General features: G+C 44.6%; 1 long non-coding RNA gene across 3 annotated transcripts in view; it reads right to left on the minus strand.

The window, feature by feature from the left end:
• LOC144310902 (uncharacterized) overlaps positions 1–17,096 on the minus strand; it is a 38,004-nt gene that overhangs the window by 13,366 nt on the left and 7,542 nt on the right. Inside the window, exons 2-6 of one of the 3 annotated variants that reach the window (XR_013376563.1) lie at positions 12,336–12,466; positions 7,379–7,539; positions 6,241–6,438; positions 4,869–4,990; positions 2,659–3,832 (exon numbers count right to left, since the gene is read on the minus strand). This is a non-coding gene — a long non-coding RNA (uncharacterized LOC144310902). The other 2 variants (XR_013376566.1, XR_013376565.1) reach the window with 2 other exon arrangements.

Below are 17,096 nucleotides of genomic sequence, written 5' to 3' on the forward strand. Positions count from 1 at the left end.
TTTTGTTTTATTTTGGCAAGAATTGTTCTTATATTTGCATTCAGTTTCAGAATCATTCTAACAAAAACTATGAAACCGTAGTCTATATATTACTGTTACTACTCACCACCACTTATTTGTATTTTGCCTTCTTCAATCATGCATTGTCTCTTGATTTTATTTATTTGTTTTTGTGAAATCGTCTTCTCTGGTCTATTTTACAAGGATGGTTATACTGGTACAATTTTAAAGTCTGAATGTTGAAGAACATTTCTCCTCCTCCAAGATTGGGGAATCTTTTGAACTTGTACTATAATTATATTTATTCATTTTTTATACAGAATCCATTTGCTATATACTGCATTTTAAAATGTCTCTGTCATTTTAAAATGGCTAATAAGTATTTTCTAATGTCAGATTGCTTTCTTTTCAGGAGCAGCTTCAGAAATGTAAAATCCTCCTGAAAAGTACTGAAAATACATCCTTAGAGATTAGGTTGCCTATGATTATTGCAGTAACTGTTACTGAAATGGAGGGGCATCTCCTTTGATTTATCAGATGGGTTCCCTTTTCAGAGATGGTAAAACATTTTCATACATCTACTGCATTCCCCCCATGGTCATTCTTAGAAATGGTTTGTCCAGTACTGAGAGTTGAGATAGGTTCTAGTGAGGATTTTGTGTATCAGTACTAAAATATTTCAGGTTCAGATGAAGCAAAACAGGAAATTTTTACATGTATAGATCTTCAAATTTCCAGATTAGAAAACCAGTAGCTTATAGAGAGTAGGGATGGACTTCAAGCCAGAGACAACTATGGCAAGAAGGAATCGGGCCAGGACGACACAATCACTTCACTTTCCATTTTTACAAGTGTGTTGGAGCCTACTCACACTGGCTGGTGAGATCTTGATTGTTTTAATCTCTTCCCAGCCCTGTGTTCAGTGACATAACAGTGCTAACTTGAAATATCCGGTGTTGGGAATATTTACACCACAGAAATTGACAAACACTACAAATCATGGCTTCCCCTTTGCCCAAAGGATGGTTGTTATGTTTACTAGCATACAATGCTCTTAGAAAATGTATTCATTTTTCATTTTCCCAGGTCCAATGTCTAAATATGCCTGGAAAAATTTGGTGATTGGGGCACCTGGGTGGCTCTGTGGTTGAGCTTTTGCAAAGCCTGAGGTTGTGATCCCAGAGTCCTGGGATCGAGTCCCACATTGGGCTCCCCATAGGGAGCCTGCTTCTCTCTCTGCCTGTGTCTCTGCCTCTCTGTGTGTGTGTCTCTCATGAATAAATAAAAATCTTTAAAAAAATTGGTGATGAAGATGAAGCTTGATTGTGGTGTATGTAAACATCACCTGATAATGGGCTGAACTCTATCCTCCCAAGATTCATATGTCAAAGCTTTAACTCTCAGTACTTCAGAATGTGATTGCCTTTGGAGACAGGGCCTTTAAAGAAGTGATTAAGTTAAATGAGACTGATGTAGTGGGCCCTAATCCAACTGGCTGGAGTCTTTATAAGAAGAGGAGATTAGGACATGCAGAGAGATACCCGTGGCATATATGCCACAAGACAAAACCAAGTGAAGACACGGGAAAGCCGGCCACCTGCAAACCAAGGGGAGGGGCCTCAGATGAAACCAATCCTGTGGCCACCTTGATCTTAGACTTCGTATCCAGACTATGAGAAAAATAAATGTCTCTTGTTTAAGTCCCGTACCCTGTGGTATTTGGTTATGACAGCCCAAGCAAACTCAGACATCCCCTCTGGTAATGCTATACCATCTCATATTCCACCTTGCCCTTTTCCTCACTAAAATGTCAGCTCTAAATCCTAACAGAATAGCATAGAATCATGGAATGTGGCTGCTTCCTACTTATCAGCTTACATGCTGAATTGGTGGTGTTAGATTTCAGGCTCAAGGGTCAGGTCAGTGCTCTTTTATAGTGCAAAACTACTGACATCTCCCCTCCCCTTGTCTTCCTACACTTGGCTTTAGAGTTTTTGTCTGCATGGACTATCTGGCAAGGGACTGAATGGAGCTGTGGAAAGCATCACATGTAGGCAAGAATGCAAACCAAAGGCAAGGGGCAATGGATTCAAAGATGATGGACAGAGTTATCTTGAAATAAGAAACAAATGGCTTCCTTCCTTCCTTCCTTCCTTCCTTCCTTCCTTCCTTCCTTCCTTCCTTCCTTCCTTCCTTCCTTTTCTTTTGTTGAAAGGAACGTCCTTTTTCCAAAATACACTATTGTAGAGGACTATGAAAATGGTGGATCCGAGATGAAATTCCAAAGTTGGCATTGTTAATCACAAACACATGCCCAGCTTCTCATCTTATGGCCACCTAAGCTCATCAGATTTATGTTGTTGGGTGATGCGCTTTCCATTTCTTATAAGAAATTATAATTCAGACCTCTTGATTATATTTCAAAGTTGGGCAAACAATAACTTCTTAAATGATTGATGAACTATGATTAGTTAACATTTGTGGGACACCTGGGTGGCTCAGCTGTTGAGTGTCTGCCTTCAGCTCAGGGCATGATTCTGGGGTCCTGGGATTGAGTCCCGCATCAGGCTCCCTGCAAGGAGCCTGCTTCTCCCTCTGCCTATGTCTCTGCCTCTGTCTTTCTCTCTCTTATGTCTCTAAGGAATGAATAAATAAAATCTTTTAAAAAACAACGTTTATACTAAACCTCTTTAATATGGCTAAAGATCTGTTGTACTAGCTTATACTTGGCTGTTTCTGGACACAGATTTTCTGAAGTCATGCTGTTGGGATGACAAGTCATGGGGATTTGTAATAGTAGATTCTCAAATACATGCATAGTAGCGTAATATATAGGAAATTCATTCCTTCAGCAAATGCTTACCAAAGAAGCCCTATTGTCTGCTAAGCACTGAGGTCACAAGATAAATGAGATACAGATTGTCCTAAAGCAGTAATGAGGTGTGTGAATTGTCCCTTACAATCCATAACAGGTTCTAATAGCCGCTCTATCATTACTTGCCCTATTTTCTTGGAGAAATTATTTAACTTGAGTCTCAATTTGCTTATCTGTAGAATGAAATTACTGAATTCATGCTGACTGTTCCTGGGTTATTCCTGAGGATCAGCTAAGATCAAGTAAGTGACAGTTAATACTATGTTGATGGGAAACTCCTGCCTCTCTTAGATCCCATCGTAGAGGCAGAAATATGGTGCCCATTGGTTTGGCTCTTCTAGCTAGGATGGTTCTCCTGTTTGTGCTGTATGATTTTGGTCAACCTTGGTCTACTGGAGCTGGTGAACTCCCAAAAGGATGGCCTAGGGCTGCTTCACTTCCTCCTTCCTCCTTTCCCCACATCCCTCATCCAGCTGTGTTGCAACTTCTGCCATCAGCATCTAACTGTGGAACAGAAGAGCATGGGTTTTGAGTCTGAGGGGCAGGAAGGATATATCTTATTTCTTTCTGTGTGACTGTTTATTAATTCTCTTTCATCTGTTGCAGATATTTGGAAGAAAGAAAATTGATCCACCAGTAAGTCACTAAATTTAACCAATAAATCACTTAACAGAAGCCAGATGCATCCATTAGGACCAGAGGAAGAGGGTTCCTTCACCCTCAGCAAGACCACTTGTCTTCATTAATTGAATACTTCCATATGTCAAGTTCTCCTGGGAGTTCTCTTGGTAATTGAAATTTGCCATTGAGGGAAAGCCAGGAGAGATTAAGTCATGTTCCCCAAATCTCAAGGGTCTGGCTAACTCCAAGTTTCAGCGCTGTCCACACTACTCACACCACCTCACTGTTGTCTACAAGTTGCTCATTACTCTTCAGAAATAAGGTATTCAAGGAAGCCTAGAACAGAGAGTATTGCAAAGCCGTCATTGCCTGCTTCTCATATTTTTGGGCCATACTTTGAATCATATGCAGGCATCTCTTTATCTCAATTCCTGGCCATTCCTGACTCTGGGGAAGTCCCACATTAGCATCAGGGAGGCGGGTTAGTATTGAAAAGTTAAGGGCTCCACATTCCAAGTTCCAATTCTGTACGAGCTTGCCTTGCGACCTTGGCTAAGACACTTCACAACCAGATCTTAGTTTCCTAAGCAATGTTGTCTGTGAAAGGAGAAAGGTTGAGTTGAGTTTCCTGTTCAAGAGTGGCAGGGACTCAGCCAGAGCCCAAATGTCCTTCCTCCACCAGTGTCCTTTCGCTGACAGCTGTGTGGACTGTCCACACAGTCCTACTGGTGGGCAGGAGGAAGGTCGGCTGGCACACTTCTCAGTTCCCTTTTGCCCATGAGTTGGCAACTCCTCAGAGAATAAAAACGCCTTTTCGTGTAACTCTAATCAAAACACGCTTTGAAAGGGGTGTCTGTTGCCAAAAAATTTATATTTATCCCAAGAAAAATTAGAAACTATTTTTGGATTATCTGCACATGACCAGCCTGCCTTACTGCAGATAAACAGGAATTACTTGCATGCAAACCACCATGCTGCTCAGAACATGAATCGCCCTCCTCCCAAATTCTGCCCTTGGAAATGGAGGCTCGGCGCCACTGCCCCTCCCTGGCAGCTCCAAGTTGGGATATGATTAGGGGTGAGGGCTCCATGCAGATCTAGGTCTGCAATCTGGCTCTGCCTCCTCCCAGCTCTGTAGCTTTGGGCAAGTTATTTAGCCTCTCTGAGCCTCAGTGTGCTCTTATGTAAAATGGGGATAAGTAATAACTCATTTCAAGGTGGTTGTCAGGATTAATAGAAAAAAAAGCATTGTTTTATGGTCTGCACTCAAAAACAGCTCTCTCCTTTGACTTCCCAGATCTGTTTTTGGCTCAGAAAGAGGAGTGCTTACCTTACATTTAGGGACATGACTGAGAAATTGAGGGAAATTTACCTTAATCTTCCAGGTGTTTTGGCCAGAGTCATCTAACTCCAGAAAGGGAAGCAGCTATGGACTGGCCGCTGCAGAGCAGGAGATGAAGTCAGATGGCCTTGGAAGCCAGGCATCTGTCCTAGCTGTAGAGAACAAGAACCGATGGCAAATAGGTCTCCGTTGGGGGCTGTATATGCTGGCCACAGGCATTTAAAGTTCAAACCTCACAACATCCTGCCAACCCAGTAAACATGTGGGGAGGCTGAATGTGGCCCTTGAGGCTCCAGATTGTAGCTCCAATGCCAGAGGAACATGTTGCTGTGTTCCTTCCAAAGCTATGTCAGAACAGCAGCTGGGTGGCTCAGTCAGTTGAGCATCTGACTCTTGATTTCAGCTCAGATCATGATCTTAGGGTCATGAAATCAAGCCCTGTGTCCCTCTCTGTACTGAGCATGGAGCCTACTTAGGATTCTCCCTCTGCACTTTCCCCTTCCCTCTCTTAAAAAAAAAAAAAAAAAAAAAAAAAGCTGTGTCAGAAAAAAATTTCATTCCCCACCCCCCCCCATGGAAATGGGGGCTTCTGGACTTTTCTAACAGTGCCATTCCTTTGCAAGCATTTACTGAGCACCTATTTTGCACAAATACTGTAGAAGAGACAAATGAAAAAATACATGGGAGAAGGTGCAGTTATCCAAATTTGAAGCAAAGCTCCTAGAAATGGGAAGGCACGTCAATATGCTTTTATACATACGCTGTTGTATATGCTAATATGCTATGGTAATAGGATTGCAATAGGCTGTGGAAATAGAAATGGCTTTTGTCTGGGAGGGGAAGAGGGGCTGGTGCAGGAGAGCGGGACACTTAACGGTGGAGGTGTCACAGGTGCCCTGGAGGGTTTTGACAGGCAGCGTGCAGGGACATGGGTACATCCTATCGTAAGTCTGTAGTCATGGGTTTTGCTTGTCTCATGTCTATGTTTATTCTCTCTCCCCTACTGGAATGTTGGAAGCTCCTTGAGAGAGGGGACTGTATCCTGTTTGGTTTTCCCAATTTCCCTGACATTCCATAACACCTATCTCAGTTTCTTGCTATTTAGGAATCTCATTCTGGTCATTGAGAAAACGAGACGCCAGATTCCCCTATCAGTGAGAAGCAAACAGTCTGAGGCATTTGGGGAACTGAGATAAAGTCAGCAGGACTGGTGCTGGGTCTGAATGAGCCCGTGGATTCCTGAGACCAGCTGACAGATGCTGTCTCGCCCCTGATAGTGGCGCATGGGGACTTCCTCCTCAGCCAGAAAGGAGGATGGCAGGCACGCCTAGTCTCTAATTGTCCCTAATCACAGATGTTTAGAAATGGCTAAGAAGCAAGACCCCACACGTTAGGATCTCACCAGGAAGCACTGGGTCGGATTATCAGCAGCCAGAAGGATAAAGCGTGTTGATTTAGCTGTAGGATGATGCGCCCAGGCAGCTTTGGCAAAACCAGTGCAACAGTGTCATCTCTTCACTCAAAGTTTCCAGCCTTGTTGTGCCAGGTCACGGTGCTTGTCACTTCCTCCTGGGAGGGGTAGTTCTGTTTCCCCAAACACCTGTTATTTGCCAGACATGAAACGGGATTCTTTACCTGGATTAGCTCATTTACTCCTCAAAGTGCTCCAGGATTAAAGGAATGAGAGGCATTATTGTTCTCATTTTGCATTGGGGTAAAACAGCTGCAGAGGCTGCATGCCTTGCTGAGGATCACACTTTCAGTAAATCGTGGGGCTGAGCTTCAAACTCAGCTTTGCCCACCCTCTAGTTTTCTGTCCTACCAAGTTGACTCCCTGTCCTCAGTGAAGGTTCTCTAGGAAACTGCTGGGGATGTCGTTATATGTGGATGTAGGAGGCTTACTGGGCATGGCTTAGGAAAAGTTCTGAAAGGAGAGCAGAAAGTGGGCAGGACCATGCAAGGGGGAGTTACAGTGACCTGGGACTGCAGTGGAAGCTTCCAGCAGATCCCAGCTGGGACCAGGGGGCATGAAGCCTTGCCTTGGGGTAATACCTAAGGGGTGCCAGAAAACTCAGCAGCTAAGATGCATAATATTTTAATGCAGCATTTAAATAATTTTAAGTGGGGCACTTGGGTGGCTCAGTCGGTTAAGTGTCTGCCTTCGGCTCAGGTCGTGATCCTGGGATCCAGTCCCACATTGGGCTCACTGGTTGGTGAGGAGTCTGCTCCTCCCTCTCCTTCTACCCATCCTCCCACTCATGCTTGTGCTCTTCAAATTAAATAAACTTTTTAATATAAATAAATAATTTTAAGCTGACATTAAAAAAAATCCATGATGAACAAAATTTTAAATTTCACCCTGCACCTGTAAGGACTTATTTCAATCTCCTTATCCTAATCCTGGCCTGGTTGAGGTTAGTATATATTTGAAATTTTGATATTTACCATTGATTTTTTTTGGGGGGGGGGGCTTTAAGAAACATGTGCATTAAAATTGTACCCATCGTGATCACTGAGATCTTTGGTGCCTCACGTTGTACCTGAGATGAGTCAGTGCCTCCTCCACTCACGCAGGTCCTAGTCCTGGACCCCAGCCAGCTCTGGAACTGGGATGGTCCTTTGGAGTTGTCCTGCCTTCAGGGGATAAGACCAGGCTTTTTCATCCCCCATCCTTGAGTAGCAGGCAGTGGATACACGTGCCCTGCAGAGGATGAAATTGTGGGTAATTCTGTTTGGCTGAGAGCATATGCCTAAGCAAGATTCAGGTGAGATCCACCAGTGCCCAACACTCCCAGGAAGTTACATTACTATATTCACTATGCAGCTCAACACAACTTAACTCAAACTCAGGGCTTTCCCAACTGTGTCTTCTGAACTAGAGGCAAAGCTTGTGATTATACAAGAACTTTTAGGAAACAGAAGTTGTTACTTAGAGGGTATGGTCTACAAAACAACATTTTCCAATATAGCATGGTCTTATCAAGGTAGATGTTCAGTGTTGGAAACTTTTCTACATCAAGTCAACAAATCATCACGTGCTGTTCCCTTCTACTGAGGTCCTACCACTGAGGCTAGAACGTACACCCTGCAGAGTTCACTGGCTTTGCCGAAACTTCTTGTTTTCAACAGTGATGAGATCAGAAGTATCTGAGTCCATTCGGCATCAGCATCCAATCCCACTATGCACATCCCCATGGAGAACCAACTCTTGCTTCTCTCAGCATCTGTTTTTGTTGAACCCCTAAGTGCTGAGTTATGTTTGTCTCACCTTATCCTGCCAGGGACTCCATCAGCTTAAGACAAGAAGGTAGGCACCAATTGGTCAAGCAATGGGCCAGGTGTGCTGTCAGCAGGAGGTATGGCTAAGGCAATGGAGAGCTCTCCAACATGCCCATTGGAGATGGGTACCAGGCCCCTAGAGGGAAGGACACAAGGTCACATAGGTCAGGAGATTAAGGTGGGGTCATCCCCGGATGAGAGGTGATGGGCTGAACTGGGCATTCAGTAATAGTGGATCAAAAGTCCATGGTGTGTGCAAAGGGTGGGCAGCTGGACTGGTGGGATTTGGAATGGGTGCTCCAGGGGCTCTCAACCTAGGCAGGGTGGTGGGGGATTAAATACAACAGAGATTTATTTCTCACAGTTCCGGAGGTCAGAAGCCCAAGATCAAGATGCTGGAAGATTCAGGACCTGGTGCTGGCCTGCTTTCCGGTTCACAGATAACCGTCTTCTTGGTGCGTCCCGAAATGGCGGAAGGGGCCGCCTTTATAAGACACTTTATAAGAAGGTGGAGCGGCACTCCCGCTCCACCTTCATGACCTCATCACCCAAAGGCCCCGCCTCCTAATTAGCATCACCTTTGGAGTCAGGTGTCAACTCGTGAATCCAGAAGGTATAACAATAGTTGAATAGTGGGTCTGCAGCTCCGGGTGGGAGCACTCAGCCTTCCCGAACCTTCTATCACACCTGTCCACACACCTGCATCACTGTGGACTCCTGAGTCTGGCTGCTTGGGTTCACATCCCAGCTCCTCTCCCAGCTAGCTGGGTTGATTTTGGGCACGTCACTTCACCTCTCTGTGCTTCACTCCTTCACAGAGCATAATAACCACACAGGCCTTGTGGATTGTTAGAACGATCAAAACAACCACGAGACATTAGATTTTGAACAGTGCCTGGCACAAAGTAAGTGCTGGTCATTTCTCCAGATGCTGTTCTCTCTCCTCGATTTACTCCCTTCTCTCTCTCTCTCTCTCTCTCTTTTTGAGATTTTGCTTATTCATTCATGAAAGACACAGAGAGGCAGAGACACAGGCAGAAGGAGAAGCAGGCTCCCTGTGGGGAGTCCAATGTGGGACTCGATCCCAGGACCCCAGGATCACAACCTGAGCTGAAGGCAGATGCTCAACCACTGAGCCACCCAGGTCTCCCTCCCTTCTCCTCTATTTTTCCCCCTTCTTTGTCTTTATCTTAGTTGATTCTCATTTGGAGCTGCCCTCTATGTTTTTATTTATTATTTAAACCATGGTGTCCTTCGTGCTTAATACAAGATCAGGTGAGGGACAGCTCCCATATTTTTCTGTTTCAATGGTTTCTGTTGGTAGTTTACAGTCTGCAAATGAGATTTTCCCATGGCTGTGTGGCTCCAAATAGAAAACCTGCTTCCCACCCTTGACCTCTGTTCTCATTACCTCGTCATTAAGCCTCTATTAACTTTTTCTGGACCCTAAAGCCTCCTAGATTAGGCTGCATGTGGGGTGGCCAAGTACACGAGGACCCTTCGAGCCATAACAAAACAGGTTCTTCTCTTCATGAGAAATCTTGCATCCATTTTGAGATGACTTCAGGAGGGTACAGATTGGTTCTTTTTTTAAAAAGTTATTTTTGCCTGTGGAACACACCATTTCCACAAATAATGAGCTTCATCCAAAACGCTGCTCCAGGCAGGCAGACTTGGGGCTGGCGAGACAGTAACTCTTGCCTCTCCCTGTGCTTCGGTCTTTTGTGGCTGATGGGCATGGAAGAGAAAATCCACCAGCTCCTGGGCATAAGCTTGGAGCTAGGCACATCTAAGACATGCCACTCGGCACTGCAAAGTTAAAACTTAGTCAAAACCCCAGGAAGCGACCAATGGACCGTTATAAAATCCAGTTACTGTCAAGAGCTGGGCCTGATGATAGAGAGCCGTGTAAAGTTGCCAAGACAGAAACAACTTGCGAGACATGGTGCTAGATTCGGGTCAGACAGAGTCCAGAAGTTCTTTTCCTTCTGCAAAAGGACAGAGGCATGAGGCAGCCCCCCACCCTACCCCCCGCTCAATAAGAAGACATGACCTGTTACTTAGGAACCGAACGAGGCCTGTTTAGAGAATACAGCTGTGGCTCTAGAACTTGTCCAGAGAAAACCAAAATGGATGGAGCAAAATTCTGTTCATCAACATTGTTTGTTTCAAAGCCTAAACATTCAGCGATTTCAGGCATTGCCATTAGCATGGCAGTTGAGGAAAGGACTAATCTGATAGGGACCAGAGGTGGATCGGTGGATAAAGCAAAATCAGCAATGAGAAGAGAGGGTCCATCCATCCATCCATCCATCCATCCATCCATCCATCCATCCGTCTACCCACTCACCCTCCGGGAACTCACTGGAACATGCCAGTTGTGATACTAGGTGAGAAATACTCGGAACGTCTATCACGTTATTGCCTTGTTATCACAGGCAAGCAAACAGCTACAACACAATACGATGAACCAGGGCGCAAGCAGCAAAACTCCTATCTGCTTGGAGGAGTCGGTTCTACAGAGAAGACAGATTTTGTGCTGGAGTATTGAGGCCCAGCAGGAGAATGCTAGGTTCACGGTGCTTCTCTCTACCCGGAATGCCCCGGCAGATGTGGGGGCATGAGGTAACCTTGTGTGTATGGCCGGGGGGTGGGGTGGTGGTGTCTGCATTGCTGGAGTATAAAATACCAGGGCAGCAGTTCTAAGGACCACAGATCTTGTAGAGAATCTGATGAGCGCCCTCACTGCAAATACACAAATACACATAACCTGGCGTGCGGTTTCCAGAGGTTCATGAACCTACTTATGCACATTAGATTCTGTGCCTCTGGGCATAAGGGTGAGGGGGACGAGGAAGAAAACCCAGGATGGACACACTTTCCTGTTCATTCCATCCAGGATCTGCCTACTGGAGGGGGTGTCAGATACTCGGAATCTCAAAACAAACCTCCAAAAAGTTGAACTCAGAAATGGTTAAAAAAAAAAAATAATAATAATAATAAAGGAGGACTGGGGATGGGGGAAATCTCTGGAGGTTGGTAAAAGGAAATAGACTTGCAGTTAGAAGGTGAATATGATATAAGAACTGAATGTATACCATGGTGACTATATTGATAACACGATATTGCATCATTGAAATTTGCTAAGAGAGAAGTACTTACATATTCTCCCCAATAAATCCTACCTAAGTAAATGAGGGGACATGTTTCTTAACTCCACAGGGTACATCCTTTATGCGTATATCACGTTATCGCCTTGTATACTTTAAACATCTTACAGTTTTATTTGTCAATTATACCTCCAGAAAGCTGGAATTTTTTTTTTTTTTAAACACCACCAGGGCCATAAAGAAAAACTGAAAGCTGAAAACCCCACTTAGCATTTTCACCAGGGATCTCGTGGAATCCCGGGAAGCAGGCCCCATATGGAATGATGTCTGAATACAGTCCGATCGTTGCTGGCACCCGCTCTGTACACATCGGTTGCGTGGAAATATCGAGAAAGCTTCCAACTCAGGACCACCTCGCCTCATGTGGCTAAATTGCCTCATCACAGGAATGGGATTAGGCCAGAAATTAACAGATTTTGAGCATATCCCGGACATCATGCTTGCTCCGGAAATACCCTTTTGAGTCGAGTTTACCTCCTATGTTGCCCTTCTCACCAGACTGATGCCTCTGCAACTATTCTGAATAGAGTTAGATCTTGGGATCTCTGGGTATGAATGCTGCAAGCACTGGGGAGCCATTCTCTGGAAGCTAATGGTTTTTACAGGTTCCTTTATTTGTTTATTTTTAAAGATTTTATTTATTTATTCCTGAGAGACATACAGAGAAAGAGAGGCAGAGACACAGGCAGAGGGAGAAGCAGGCCCATGCAGGGAGCCCACCGTGGGACTCGATCCAGGGTCTCCAGGATCAGGCCCTTGGCTAAAGGTGGCACTAAACTGCTGAGCCACCTGCAGTTTCCTTTAAAGGTCACTTTGGGATGCCCCGCTGGCTCAGTCAGTGGAGCATCTGACTTTCAATCTCGACGTTGTCCAGTTCGAGCCTTATGTTGGGTGTAGGGAGATTATTAAGGTAAAATCAAATCAAATCTTTTTTTTTTTTAAGTCACTTTAAGACACCACATGATTATGAGACTACACCATGGGCTTTCTTTGCTCATTCAAAGCATAAGAGAAACTCTTACCCGCATTTTCAAGACTAAACATTTACCATTTTTTTGTAGGGCATGAATTAATGGCATTCTTTTCAGACATCCAGATTATTCCTTGTGTCCAAAGATGAGCAAACACTCATCAAGTCTTTCGTGGTGTAACATGCTGAGTGGAGGCCAGCTGGTGCTTCTGGAAGAGAAGAAAAGGCTCACTGCAGGCTCTATATGTGAAAGAGATGGCTGAGCACTGTGCTAGAAGAGCAATTCTCAGCCTCTGCACTGTGGCTAAGGATTGCCGCGTGACCACACTCTGGCCAATGAGGTATAATGGAAATGCTGTGTGGGATTCCTGGGACATCCCCTGAAAGAGAGGGACCGCACTTCCCCCTCCACCTTCCTCTCTCTCTCCTCCTTGGAATGCAGTTCTGATGGATGGCAGGCTGGCAGCTCTATAGGACCACGAGGTAAATCTGGAACATGGAAACCACATGCTCAAGGTGGCAGTGGAAAACAGTCAAGATCTGGGTCCCTGATGATGCTGTGGTGCTGCCACACTATGAGAGGGTTTTTTTTTTGTTCTTGTTTTGTTTTGTTTTGTTTTGTTTTTAGTTTTAGCAACACAACCAATTCTCACTGATACACCATTCATGTTGCTCTGCCAGCAGAGATCTGTCTCCATGCCTAGGGAAACAATCACCACTTTGGCTCTACGTTTTTGTCGAAGTAGTCATCCGTGGTTTATCTTCCTGATTGGCAGCTGTCCAAGCATATTTAGGGCATTTCACCAGGCTACGGCACCAGGAGGTCACAGGTCATCAGCCTGATGGAAAGTTCCAGTTGGCATGGTTCAAGTATGGCTGTGACGCTGCTCCTCCAAGATCTAAGAGAATCTCCGAAGCCCTGCCTTTGATCTACCATTTGTCAAAATCTTCCCTTTCTACCTGGCCTACTGAATAATGGATCTCGACAGGCTTGACTCCTCCTTCTTCTGTGAAGATTCTGGACTTGAGAAGTACAACCCATTTTTCTTTCAATTATTATCTGACTCTTATGGCTATTTGACTTTTCTGTGTCAAAAAGCAAACGTAGAAAAAAACATGAGGTCTGCAAAAAAAAAAAAAAAATTTTTTTTCCCTCTTACCCTGAATGTTTTTCTAGTGACTCCTTTTGGAATGTTATTTTGAACTTACAAAGGTTCTTTAAAAAAAAAAAAAAAAAAAAAAAAAGCCAACAAAACCTAGTGTATTTCTTTTAAACATCCCCTGAGAAAGTCAAATTTAAACTTAGCCAACGCGTTGGCTTTTTAAAAGCACTTTCTTAAAATAGTCAATGTAGATCTTGGTGGGAAATCTTTAGGTGCCCCAAATGGACAGAAATAGAAATGTTAATGGAAATGCCATTTGAGAAGACACTGTGACGGCCCCATTCAGATGGGCCCAATCAGAAAAGACGGGAATTTGCAAGCTATTCCAGTGTGAGTCTGACTTTAGGAGCTCTAAAGAGGGGAGAAAAATAGGAAGCCAGTGGAAGCAAGTAAGAGAGCAGATGCTTATAAAATTGTTTGGTCAGGAATGACTCCTAGGTACGTATGCTGACACGTTACTGAGCCATGGTTATTTGCTGACACTTCTATGGTGCAACATCATTTTTCAGAGATTACAAATATTATTAATGAATCACCCTGGTGGGTCCGCAGGGCTTGGCATGATGTCCACTGTTTTGCTGTAGGTCAACAGGCCAGTGAAATCTCAGTGGGCCGAGCTGGATGGAATCCCACGGGCAAAGGCATCTGTGCTGGCTTTTCGGGTGAAGACCTGAAGTTCGGATGTGTGTAAATCCTGGCAGTGCCAGTGTGGTGTGTGACTTGGGGATGGTGCTGTGGGGGGCCTGGTGCAGCAGGGAGATTTAGCTCCCCCCACATTCTATTCCAGACACCCTCAAGCCACTGCAAACAAAAGGAAAAAAATCATATAATTTGACATGGACAGTTGAGACTTTTTGTAGGTTTTTTTTTTTTTTTTAAGATTTTATTTATTTATTCATGAGAGATGCAGAGAGAGAGGCAGAGACACAGGCAGAGGGAGAAGCAGGCTCCATGCAGGGAGTCCAATGTGGGACTCCATCCCAGGACCCCAGGATCATGCCTTGAGCTGAAGGCAGATGCTCAACCGCTGAGCCACCCAGACGTGGTCTTCTTTTAAGGATGTTTAAAAGTATTTAGGGAAATGCAGTTTGAAGTATGTCTCCTCCCACTCTCGTCTCCTCAGTACTTTATCTCTGCTCTTCAGACCTGAGGAGTCCCCTTGAATCATAACCACCTCCCCTCCGTATTCTCTATCACCGGAATTCCCAGCCCAAGAGTCTTTATATGACAACACACTGCTATATTTATTGTTTTTTTTTTTAATTTTTATTTATTTATGATAGTCACAGAGAGAGAAAGAGAAGCAGAGACACAGGCAGAGAGAAGCAGGCTCCATGCACCGGGAGCCCGACGTGGGAATCGATCCTGGGTCTCCAGGATCGCGCCCTAGGCCAAAGGCAGGCGCCAAACCGCTGCGCCACCCAGGGATCCCTGCTATATTTATTGTTAAATTCATTGAAGACTCTTGGTCTTTAGTAGTACCAGGCAGACTTTTAGGCCATTAATAAACACTATGCTTCAGAATCATGGACCCCACTATAAGTCTGGGATTTTTGTTAATGGCACAGTCTAATTAGAATACCATAGATCCCTCCCTGCTCTGATGCACCACATTATGACCGTCTCCTTTCATTTGTAAGAGTGTCCTAGTTTGTGTGATAAGTTTTCTGAGCACCCTACCACAGAGGATAGAAGAGCCACCTGGCTTTGCGGTCCTGACTCAGCTCAGAGGTTGGAATGGGGTGTGAGTGCACCTGCTCCAGGTCAGCTGACATTGGGCGTGGGTGCTGGCAATGCTGGCAACAGTGTGCTGTTATTGGAAGGGTGGCAGGGAGTCACCAATTTCAAGCTCCCTCCAGTGGAGACTCCCCTTGACGATGCCACTGATGCAGTCCCTCAGGCTCATTCAGGGACCCTGCCTGGGGAGGCAGCCCATTCTATACGTAGCTCTGATGGTTCTGATGGTCTTCTCTAGACTCAGCTGTAATCATTTCCTGGAGGGGCTCTGGAAGTCTGCTCTCACTCCTCCTGACAACAGTGAGATGTAATTATAGGAATTGAGAGGATGGACTGGAGAGTCAGGAGAAATCATTTGCTTCCCTGTTTTCTCTGGATTCTCCCCTGAGGGCAGAGAGGAGGCGAGGGTATGAGTTTCCTCCAGCACCACAGTGCTTGTCTGGGTGATGAGAGTCGCGTGCTCACCCTTAGCACCAGATGGTCAATGAGGACACAGGGCTGAGTCCAGTGCCTGATTTGTCTTACCTCCCAAACCTCAGGTGGACATATCTGCTGATTAGAGTGCCTTAAACCTCTGAGGGCAGGTGCTATTGCACCCCCAGTCTCTTGTGTCCCCAGATATAAAAATTGAGAACCATCTAATGGACTTCAAAGCAACTTTCTCTGCTGCTTGGAACTTCCTTCTCCAGCTGACTCCAGAAACATGTTCAGGGTCGCATTTTCTAAAATCTCATGTTCCCCCCTCTGAGGCACACTGTTTCTTTCTCTACATTTCTTTTGTTCCAGAGTCTGGGCAGTGACCCCCTACATGACATGGTCCCTTCAGTGTTCAACAAATATTCTGAGGTTTTATGTGAGGTTTTGGGGCTACCTAGTGGATGAGACAGGGGCACTCACAGTCACAAGCCTTTATTTTAGGGGAGGAAGTGGAGTCAAGCCTGAGCAAACCATCTGTGGACTTATTCTCATCAAAGCCAACAGAGCCAGAGAACCTGGACAGGACTCACTCTAAATGAAAAGCTGCAAGCTTTTTTTGTTTTGCAACTCCCCCTCCCCAACTTTATTGAGATATAACAATGTGTAAGTTTAAGGTGTACTATGTATTGATTTGGTACACTTATAGATTGCAAAATGATTTCTGCTGTAGACTGAGCCAACATCTTCATGATGTCACATTAAAGACTGTTGCTTTTTTTTGCTTTTTTTTTTTTTTGAGAACTTAAGATTTACTCTCTTGGGGTGCTGGGGGGCTCAGTTGGTTAAGTATCCGACTCTTGATATTGGCTCAAGTGGTGATCTCAGGGTCTCAGGGTCATGAGATCGAGTCCTGCGTTGGGCTTTATGCTGAGCATGGAGCCTATTTGAGATTCTCTCTCTCTTTCCCTCTGCCCCATCCCACCCATTCATGTTTTTTCTCTCAAAAAAAAAATTAAAAAATTAAAAAGATCTACTCTCTTAGCAACTGCTTAATATATAATATAGAATTGTTAACTGTAATCCCCATGCTGTACGCGAGCTCTCCAGAGCTGATTCTTCTAACTGGAAGTTTGTACCTTTTGTCCAGCATCTTGTCTCCCCCACCCATGCTAGATCCTAGCATCCACTACTTTACTTTCTGTTTCTATGAGTTTGGCTTTTTTAGATTCTACGGGTAAGTAAAATGGTACAGCATTTGTCTTTCTCAGTCTGACTTATTTCACTTAGCACAGTGCCCTCAAATTCTGTCCAGGTTGTCACAAATGGCAGGATTTCCTTCATTTCTATGGCTGAATAATATTTCATGGTAGATATATACTGCACTAAAAAAAAAGCTCCATTCATCTGTCAGCGAACACGTGAGATATTTCCATGTCTAGGCTACTGTGAATAATGCTACAGTGAACACGAGAGTGCAGATATCACTTGGAGACAATGATTTCATCCCTTTTGGATATTTGCC

Source organism: Canis aureus, chromosome 3 (genome assembly GCF_053574225.1).
Source record: "Canis aureus isolate CA01 chromosome 3, VMU_Caureus_v.1.0, whole genome shotgun sequence".
Classification (NCBI taxonomy): Eukaryota; Metazoa; Chordata; class Mammalia; order Carnivora; family Canidae; genus Canis; species Canis aureus.